General features: G+C 39.3%; 1 long non-coding RNA gene across 1 annotated transcript; it reads left to right on the top strand.

Annotated features, from left to right (window-relative positions):
• The first annotated feature begins 3,453 nt into the window (after positions 1-3,453).
• On the top strand, positions 3,454-6,873 carry LOC108718040. The gene is made up of 2 exons (XR_001935955.2): positions 3,454-4,294; positions 4,912-6,873. It is a non-coding gene; the product is annotated as an uncharacterized LOC108718040 (long non-coding RNA).
• Positions 6,874-9,582: the final 2,709 nt, after the last annotated feature.

Here is a 9,582-nt window from a genome sequence, read left to right as displayed (position 1 = left end):
TTAAAACTAAAGCAGCAAGTAAATTCCGGCCGAAAAAAACGTGATCAGTGAAGGCCATATTACCCCATAGTATTATCAAATGGTTGCTTCCATTTACACCAGATTTTTAAAAAGAGGTAAACGTTCACTGAAATCCATGTACCATTTGATAAATACAGTTTTTTTATGGCGGGGTGATTCACTATTCCATGATTGTGATCCTACATAAATTGTATTTTGGCTGGACCCCTCCCCACTAATGGATGCATAACCCTCATGTAGTCAGGGATTCAGTATCAGGGATTTAGGTGCCATTAATGCAGTTGGGCATGGCAGTATCTGCAGGGTTGAGTGCAGAGGAATCTTGTATTTGCTTCTATGAATGAATATAGAGAGATTTTTGTACTCACTGTTAAATCTTTTTCTCTTGTCCTTTATTGGGGGACACAGGCACCATGGGGATGAACATCCTGCAGCTGGAGACTGGACACTAAATTGTTAAACTTGACTCCTCCTCCTGCTCTGGGCTTAATCCCCTGCCTCCTCCTACAATCTCCAGTTTCGACCGAAGAAAGGGCATAACAAAACAGAAGAGGAGTACCACAACCCCCTCAGAACTCTTTTTAGAAAAAACTGAACATGACTCCCAACATATAGTAAGCTAAACACAACCTATTGTAAAATCAGTGTTGATACAGGGAGGGAAGGCCTGTGTCCCCCAATATAGGACAAGAGAAAAAGATTTAACGGTAAGTACAAAATCTCTCTTTCTCTTGCCTAATTGGGGAACACAGGCACCGTGGGCAGGGCCGCTCCGGCCATGAGGCAAGGTGAGAATCTTGCCTCAGGCGGCATGGAGCGGCCAGTTACCAGGGGCGGCAAAAAGCCGCCTCTGGTAACTTTAAGAGCCGAATTTCCGTTTTTTAAAACGGAAATTCGGCTCTTCTAGCGCAGCGAGCGCAATAGCGCTCCCTGCACTAGCGATGCGGCCCCTCCTCCACCCACTCCGACGCTGGTAGTTAGAAGAGCGGAGCAGGAGGAGGGGCGGCATTGGGGCTGTTGCCTCAGGCGGCAGCAGCCCCTGAAACGTGCCTGACCGTGGGGATGTCCCAAAGCAACCCATGAGGGTGGGACACTGAGCCCCCAGTTGGTGTTTAACTGATTACAGCCTGTAACACCTTCCTCCCGAAGCTGGCTTCAGCTGAAGCCTGTGTGTGTAGCCTGTAGAAGCATGTGAAAGTGTGAAGTGTCACCCAGGTGGCCACTCGGCAAACTTGTTCTGCCGATGCTTGATGCCGAACTGCCCATGACGTGCTGAGTGAGCGAGTAGAGTGAGCTGTCACTTTAAGTGGTAGCGGTTTCCCTTTCACTGCATAGGCTCTAATGATAGTGGCACAAATCCACTTGGCTAAGAGTTTTAGCCTCTGTCACTGCTGTTTCAATTTGGCTAGCAACTGTAATAGCCTTTGCAAGGGTTAAATCCTGCTCTAGGAGCAGTCTCTCTCTAATGCGAGGTGAGTTTGTTTTTTCCACTACTTGGTCTCTTAGCATTTCATCTGTTAGATTCCCAAACTCACAGGTAACAACCAGCTCTCTCAAAGCTGCTACAAATTGTTCTGTGGATTCGCCATTACGTTATCCACGTTGGTGGAATTTATATCTTTCAGCAACCACATTTACTCTTGGCACGAAAAAGTTCTTTATAGCAGTAAGAGCAGTTTCATAAGTCTCATCAGGTAATGGTAATGTATAGAATATACGCTGTCCCTCTTCTCCCAGGCAGTGAATAAGTAAAGCACGCTTTCTAGCAGCAGAAATCTCCCCTTGGTAAGCAGCAATAATGTAATTTTCAAATATACGGATCCAAGCAGTAAAAGGTATGGTAGGCTCACCAGGGTTTGGAAGAAAAGGTGCAGCTGCTGCAGAGGTAGAAGAGCCATCTCGTCGTCAATTTGTTTTGTTTTGGGTAGCCGAGGATGAGTAGCAGACTCATGCAGCCATTACACCACTGTAACTTTCAATTTTACTTTTAAGCTGTCCAGGAAGCATGCACAGTGACATCTACAGGCCATCTGCACATACACCACACCTAGCAGGGCACAGCAGGTAGAAGACCTGGCTGTGTGAGGAACTTCCAGAGGAGCTGGGAGTGCTGCCTGCAGCTGCACGAAGGGAGCCCATGACGGTGACTGTGTAATTGTGACTCTGACCATGAGTCTGGTTGGGAAAGTGAGGGAAGCCAGAAGGATGAACACTTTCTGGAAAAGGAGTACTGTGAAATACAGGAGTGAGCCAAACTTATTTTGTTTTTGCTAGTTGTCAAAAAAGGGGCCCAGTCTAGCAAGGGACTTCTTCAAATGTCTGAATGTAGCACCCAGTGCACAGTTTATTTTTATGATGTATGTTTTTTATGCTGAAATGGTCACCCCTGGGCTAGAAGATACTGCCTAACTGTGAAAAGCCAAATGTCTGATGAGGCATGCTAAAACTGTTATGTTGGAAAATTTGGGAAAATAAATGTAATTTTAATTAATCAGTGTGATGTACAGTTTCAGCATCCTGTGCAGTACCCAGGCATATAAAACCTATAAGATATAGTGTGGTGATAGATTTACATACCACTTGAGAAAGGCTTCAGTAGTGGAAGCCGAAACGTCGTAAATAATAAACAGAATTTTTTGCACCTGTATAAAGTCCTGTGAGTGCGGTTTTTGTACAGCATTTTTGGTTTATATATATATATATATATATATATATATATATATATATATATATATATATATATATATATATATATATATATAATACACAAAAGCTATGAATATCTTGTAAATGATATCCTTATAAACTGTGATTTTATTTTACAAAGACAACACATGACAGGGTATAAAAGCTGCATGATAGGCACACTTCCAGTATATTTTTATTAGAAGAGTAAAAGTTTTGAATGTTGTAAAATGTTGTATAATGGCACACAGAAACGCCCAGTATTGTGGAATTAAAAAGAAAAAAATCTGGATCAAATTGTCACTTTTTATGGACAGGTTTAATCAACAGTTTGAAATGTTCTTCAATAACAATTATTAAAATATAATCAATTTACAATCTCAAGTTATGTTTCTGTTGCTTGACTGAGGGCTTTACTTTTGCTCCTTTCATTTAAATCAAATTCTCTTTTAGCAGCCAATGGAGATTGATTCACAAAGGGCGAGCCATTATGAAACTGCAGCAAAGACTTGCACTGTATTTGTAATTATATATACAAATTGAGGACCTAACATTTGGGTAAATTAAATAGTAACATAGTGTCCTTTTGGTTTGGCAGTATGCCCAATAGACAGATGTATCCATTAGGAAGCGCAGCAGTACTGGCAAAAGATTGCGCATGCGCAATGCTGTCTTTCACGCAACTAAGGGCAACAATAGCTGACGTAACGAACCGGAAAGTCTGCAGTCACACCATGGCGCGACCGGAAGTGACGCACATTTGGAGCGCCTGCATTCCAAAACGCTAACGGAAGATGATTTAAGGCCAGCAGAGACATGCTTTCAGCACCTATGCCCCTGAGGAAGCAGTTGTTACTGCGAAACGCGTAGGGCTGCATAGGTGGACGGTGGGGAACAAGTCCCCATCCGTTCCCAACGTAGACAGATAGAATTTGCTACTGGAGAATTGGGAATGGAAGGGTGGGGCAATTACGAATTGGTACAGCCTCATTAGGGGCTGTGTGACTACTATATTATTCGCATTGGATAGCGGGTACAAACTTACCCCACCAACACCTTATGCTTATCTTTTTAATATATGTTTTAAGGTTAAAGTCCTGCACTGCTGACACTTGTTTTTGGGCAGTGTGTCTTCATTACTGTTGTTTGGTGTGCTGTGTGGGCAGTTGCCCAGTGTCCTGTGTGGCATTTTTAAAGTTAACTATTAAAGGTTTAATTTTTAATGATCCTAATGTCTTGATATAGCCCAAAGGTTGTTTACCTGAACTGGTTTGCTGGAGGTGGGGGAAATGGGGTCTATTCTTGTATGGGGCTACAACCTACACACCTCGGTTTTCTGTGGTTATATTAGTTGCTTGACTTGTACAAAATGTTTTTATTTTTGTGGTTTGTATGTGCAGAAAACTACTGCCTAAAACCTAGTAAAGCAAAAACTCTGCTAGTCTCATGGTACCAGAAATCATACAAATTAAAATGCCCCACACTTCTTGTGGTAACTTCTCTAGAATGAGCAACAAATTCATTCAACTGAACAGAGGTTTGAACGTTAAGTACAAATAGATCTTGCTTCAACATCACATGTGCAATGGTAAGTGCTAGCCAAGATCAGGCACTTGAATTCCGCCAAATCCGAATTCTGCTGAAAAAGGCAGAATCCAGAATCCTGATTTGGTGCATCCCTAATTAATAATGCTTGTGCTGAACATACTTTTTGCCTATTATTTTAATCACGAAGAATTGTGATTGTTACAATTGTTGTAATTATTTACCTTGCAAGGACTAAACACAGAGTAGCTTCAAATTATTAAAGTTAATGGGAACACAAAGGCTCAACAGCAGGAAATCTATACTTGATAAACAGGCCTTGCCCTAAACATGTTGTGTGAAATGGCACAATAAACTCACATTTTCAAAGAATGGATTCCTGCTGTTGAGCCTTTTTATTCCTATGAACTTTAATCATTTGCAGTTCATTACCCTGGTAGTAGGGGAGTAAGGAACGGAGACCATAAGGCTCATAAGGTATAACTATTTTATCTGTTGAACAGAGAAGCTTCAATTTATCATATATTTTACATATTGCTTAATTTAGCAATATCCAAAATGTATGTTTGGCACACACCCAATTTATTGAATTTAGGTTGAACAAGCAGGTAAACTTTAAGGATGTGCAACTCACCGTGGATCTGGCTTCATCTCCTATAGATTGAACCTACAAAGTCAAATTACGTGGTATATTTTATTTTTCTGTAAGTGGAAAAATAAGGAAACAAAACTAGAAGGCATCCAATCCTATGTACCTTTGCAATAACATGGAAATAAACTTCTACAGAGTTCTGTGGACAAACCAGACTGGAAATATAAGTGCAAGCTTTGAGGAACCTGGCCTTTCTGTTATCCACGGACTGTGGCAGCAGGATCCAAAGTGAACTATATGTGAGAAGTGCGTACTGGAGCTCCACCAGCGTGAGCGTTATAAGCAGCACAGCAAAACAGTTTATAAGGAGCACCCCGGAAAAACTACTCACAGTGTGCTGCACATGAAAGCTGCTCCGGATAGCATCGGTCAAAGTTCATCTACAAAGCATGGAGCACTACGTGAAGTATTTTATGTAAAATCCAGTATTTATTTAATTCATTTAAAAATCAATACAAAAGAACGCCATGTGTATATAGAACCATCACACTTGACGCGTTTCGTAGCCCACCGGCTACTTTTTCAAAAGCTTGTTATAAGCAGAACTCCAGGATGTGGTAAAGTATGAGAGAGAATATTACAATGGAGGATTGAGCAGCACCTATGCCGGACTCTTTATACTGGTAACAAGACGCTATCCAATATCACATCGCCTTCGTTCCCCACACACTTACCACACATCTAATTATTGGATCTTCTAATGGAACTGTTGCAAGACACTTGGGGTCATTTATCAACACTGGGCAAATTTGCCCATGGGCAGTAACCCATGGCAACCAATCAGATTGCTGCATACATTGTTCTACTTGCAGCTGGCTTTAAAAAGCTAATCACTGGTTGGATGCTATAGGCAACTGCCCATGGGCAAATATGCCCAGTGTTGCTTAATGAGCCCCACTGTCTTTGTCTTTTAAAAGCAGGCAGCCTCTGGCTATACATGCGGGAGTGCTAGATACAAGGCTATACAAAGTTGGAACAGTGTTCCATTTCTGTCCCAAATTGCTACAAATGTCTAGAATGGCTGTTCTATAAAATATAGCGGATCCAAACTTGGCCAGACAATTCTTCAAAAACTTTTTAACAGTATCAAAGTGGTTAATGAATTCTCTTGTGATGCCACACAACGGATATATTTAACCAAAGAATTGCTAATGAACTTGAATGATTTTTCTTACTTATTCAACCCCACATGAATTGAAAATTAATTTGTTCTATAGGCTGATGAATGAATGAACTGTGATGAGAATGCGAAATTTTGCACTTTATAACTTATCTATTTATTGATCAGCTGATTAAGTATGTTAAGTTGATTGATGCATTTTTTGTTAACACATATTAATTCATAATTAACTAATGAACTAGAATAATCTCAAATGAAATAAATTAAATTATTCAAATGAAGTAAAATGACCGTGTGCAGATTGAGAGATAATTGGTGTAATTGGTGTAACTAATACTGCACCTGCTTCCTTTGTTTCCATTTTATCTCTAATTTGCATTGAGGATTCATTGTTTGGATTACTGGAAATGAGCTGAGGAGATCATTATAACTGGTTTGGTGACTTAAGTTATTTACACATTGTGGTCTATTAACATATATATTATTCTAATAGTTGAATCACTCAAAACTAATTGACCCCAGGAGCAACGTGTACAATAGCATAGACTATACATTTCGCAAAACAAAAGATACAGAAATATTTTTTGTGCTTAAATACCTTCAATGTGTTAACAACTTTAAGCAATATTACTGCAACCTACCAAACCTTGCATGTATGTAAAGTGTTTAAGTGTACTCTAATACTTGATTTGGGTATTAGGGAACAGCACACAGAGCTGGTCAGAGCAGCTATTCTAGGTATAAAAGCCTATGTCTGCTTTTGCAAATGCAAATAGAGACATGTAAAGTACACCTTTTAACACATCTTTATTGAAATTCCCTATAACATTAAACACACACTTTTCTATTCTGTAAGTCTACTTTATTCATCTGTTCAGTGTTCACTTAATATCTCCTGTCCCACAGCTATAAACTCAGTGGTCTTCAGTATAGCTTTCAACCCATTATTATCTATTACTATACAGGCACATATACAGTAATTTCCCTCCTATACATACGCTACACTGGCCTTTTAAATTATGTTCATGTACAGCCTTCCATTGATAAACTGTGCATTGGTTCCTTGCATACAAATAACAATCTTCATACAAATGGAAAAAGTACCTGTCCCTAAGTTAGAGTCTGAAACATTGGATAAGGCATCTTCTAGATTAACATGTAAGACTGAATGGTCTGAAAACACCTTCATTGTATCTCGCTCCTCACAATCAAAATAAAGTTGGCAATAAACTGCCCATTAGGACAGAGCCGGTAGTTTATCAGCCTGTGTATGGGCCCTTCCTGAATGCCATCTTCAATAAATATTGCCAGGAAATCATCCAGAAATCTATTAGGCAGGTTTATAAATCCTGCTGAGCTAGAAATGTATATATGAGTTGATGTGGTCCTCTCTCTTGACTAGAAAGCCAAAGGTTTTGATCAGCTCAATCTGACCAAAATGTAGATTGGAAGGCAGCAAACTTTATGTTCATGGCCAGCCGAGCAGAGCACCCACCTGCTGAGTCGGTTTTACCCACATGCATGAGTACATTCTGTCACATACCTGCACTACGGAGGCAAAAGGTTCATGAACAAAGCTATGGTATACTGCAGTGCAAAATCTGACAAATGGTCTGTATCTTCCAGCTCCTGCACCAGCCAGAAAACAAGGTCATCCTTGATCATGGCTGACTGCATGCTGTGTCTGGAAAAAAATAACTTTTACTTACCAAGTGCTAAGAATTTTGCATAATTACATCATAAGGGACCTTACTGAGCCACACAACTAATACATATCCTAACAGTAATCAGTCACTGATACTAGGGCCGTGGAGCCAGTACGTAAATCCTCAGTCTTTTCAGTTTATGGTACTTCCTACTCTGTCTCCTCTGTTTTTAAAAGAACAGTAACACCAAAAATTGATTGTACCAAAGTAATTTAAAAAATAATGTACTGTTGCTCTGCACTGGTAAAACTGGTGTGTTTGCTTCAGAAAAACTACTATAGTTTATATAAACAAGCTGCTATGTAGCCATGGAGGCAGCCAGTCCAGCTGGAAAAAAGGAGAAAAAGCACAGGTTACATAACAGATAAAACACCATTATATTGGACAGAGCTTATGTGTTATGTGCTATGTAACCTGTGCCTTTTCTCCTTTTTCCACCAGCCTGAATGACTGCCCCCATAGCTACAAAGCAGCTTATTTATGAAAACTATAGTAGTCCTTTAAAGCAAACACACAGTTTTATGTTAATTACTTTAAAACACTTTAATTTTTAGGTGTTACTATTCCTTTAATATACTAATGTATTTTCCATATTGATTGAAAGTTAAAACCACACCCTTGGTACTTCTAAACCAAAATCAAATTTAAACTACACAAACCAAAAACAACTGGAAAACCTAAAACAACTAGTAAACAGAATTGCTTCTGCCATAGTCTCCTTCATAGAAGCTCTTAAATCTGATTTGATTATTTTCAGTTATTTGCAGTTGGAGTCAGAGTTGGTACAATTTTGGTCACTCCAACTCCTAATCCAGATACCAACTCCCCAACTCCAATAATACAGTGATCCCCAACCAGTAGCTTGTGAACAACATGTTGCTGACCAACCCCTTGGATTTTGCTCCCAGTGCCCTCAAACAGGTGCTTAGTTTTGAATCACTTGTTTAGATGCAAGTTTTGGTTGTATATATTCAGGTGTGCTGCCAAACAGAGCTTCCTGTAGGCTAATAATGCACTTGAATGAAATAAAAGTCGGTAATGGAAAAACTATACGCAATGCGAAAAGTTATGCCTTTGCGCAAACAAATTTTGCTTTGAGCAAATTTAATATAGCTTTTGCAAACCCAGAAACTGTTTGACCATGTGCGAACTTTATAGTTTGCGCCAATGCGCAGTAAATGTAATAAAACTTATTACTGAAAAAGTCATTACGTTTGCTCCAAAAGATTACGACACTTTCAAGCACTTCTTAAGAGTGTGCAATTAAAATTCATAATGCGCAATCAAAATACGCAATGCAATAACAGTTTATGGAACAATATTACATTGCGAGATGTGGATTTTTATTCTTATTGGTGCAAATTGTTTTTCTCTTTGCAACTTTAATTACATTCCCATCATAGGCTCTACCAAATGGCCAACAACATTTATTTTGCACCACCCAGAAACATTTTTCATGCTTGAGTTGCTCTCCAAGTCTTTTAACATCTGAATGTTGCTCACAAGTAAAGAAGGTTGGTGACCCCTGCATTAATATATATTTGCTGCAACTTATGCAATTGCTATTTAATTCTAACAAGAATAAGGCACAGTACATTTAACCAATCTGAGTTTGTTAATATATACTGCACCTTGCTGATGTAAGACAAATTTCAGCTATTTCATTCAGGACATCACACATTAAACTGCTGATTATTCATACAAATGTCCAAAATAGACTGCGCTTACATGTCTTATTATTTAAATAGACCAACAACAGAAGGGGCATAAAAGCATAGGCAGCTACACCAGACAACACCACAGGAGTATAGAGGATCTGACTGATATGAGATTTGAATAAACAGAAGACCCAC

Source organism: Xenopus laevis, chromosome 5S (assembly GCF_017654675.1).
Source record: "Xenopus laevis strain J_2021 chromosome 5S, Xenopus_laevis_v10.1, whole genome shotgun sequence".
NCBI lineage: Eukaryota > Metazoa > Chordata > Amphibia > Anura > Pipidae > Xenopus > Xenopus laevis.
The sequence above is the reverse complement of the archived record's forward strand: the minus strand, read 5'-3'. Positions and strand labels throughout refer to the sequence as shown.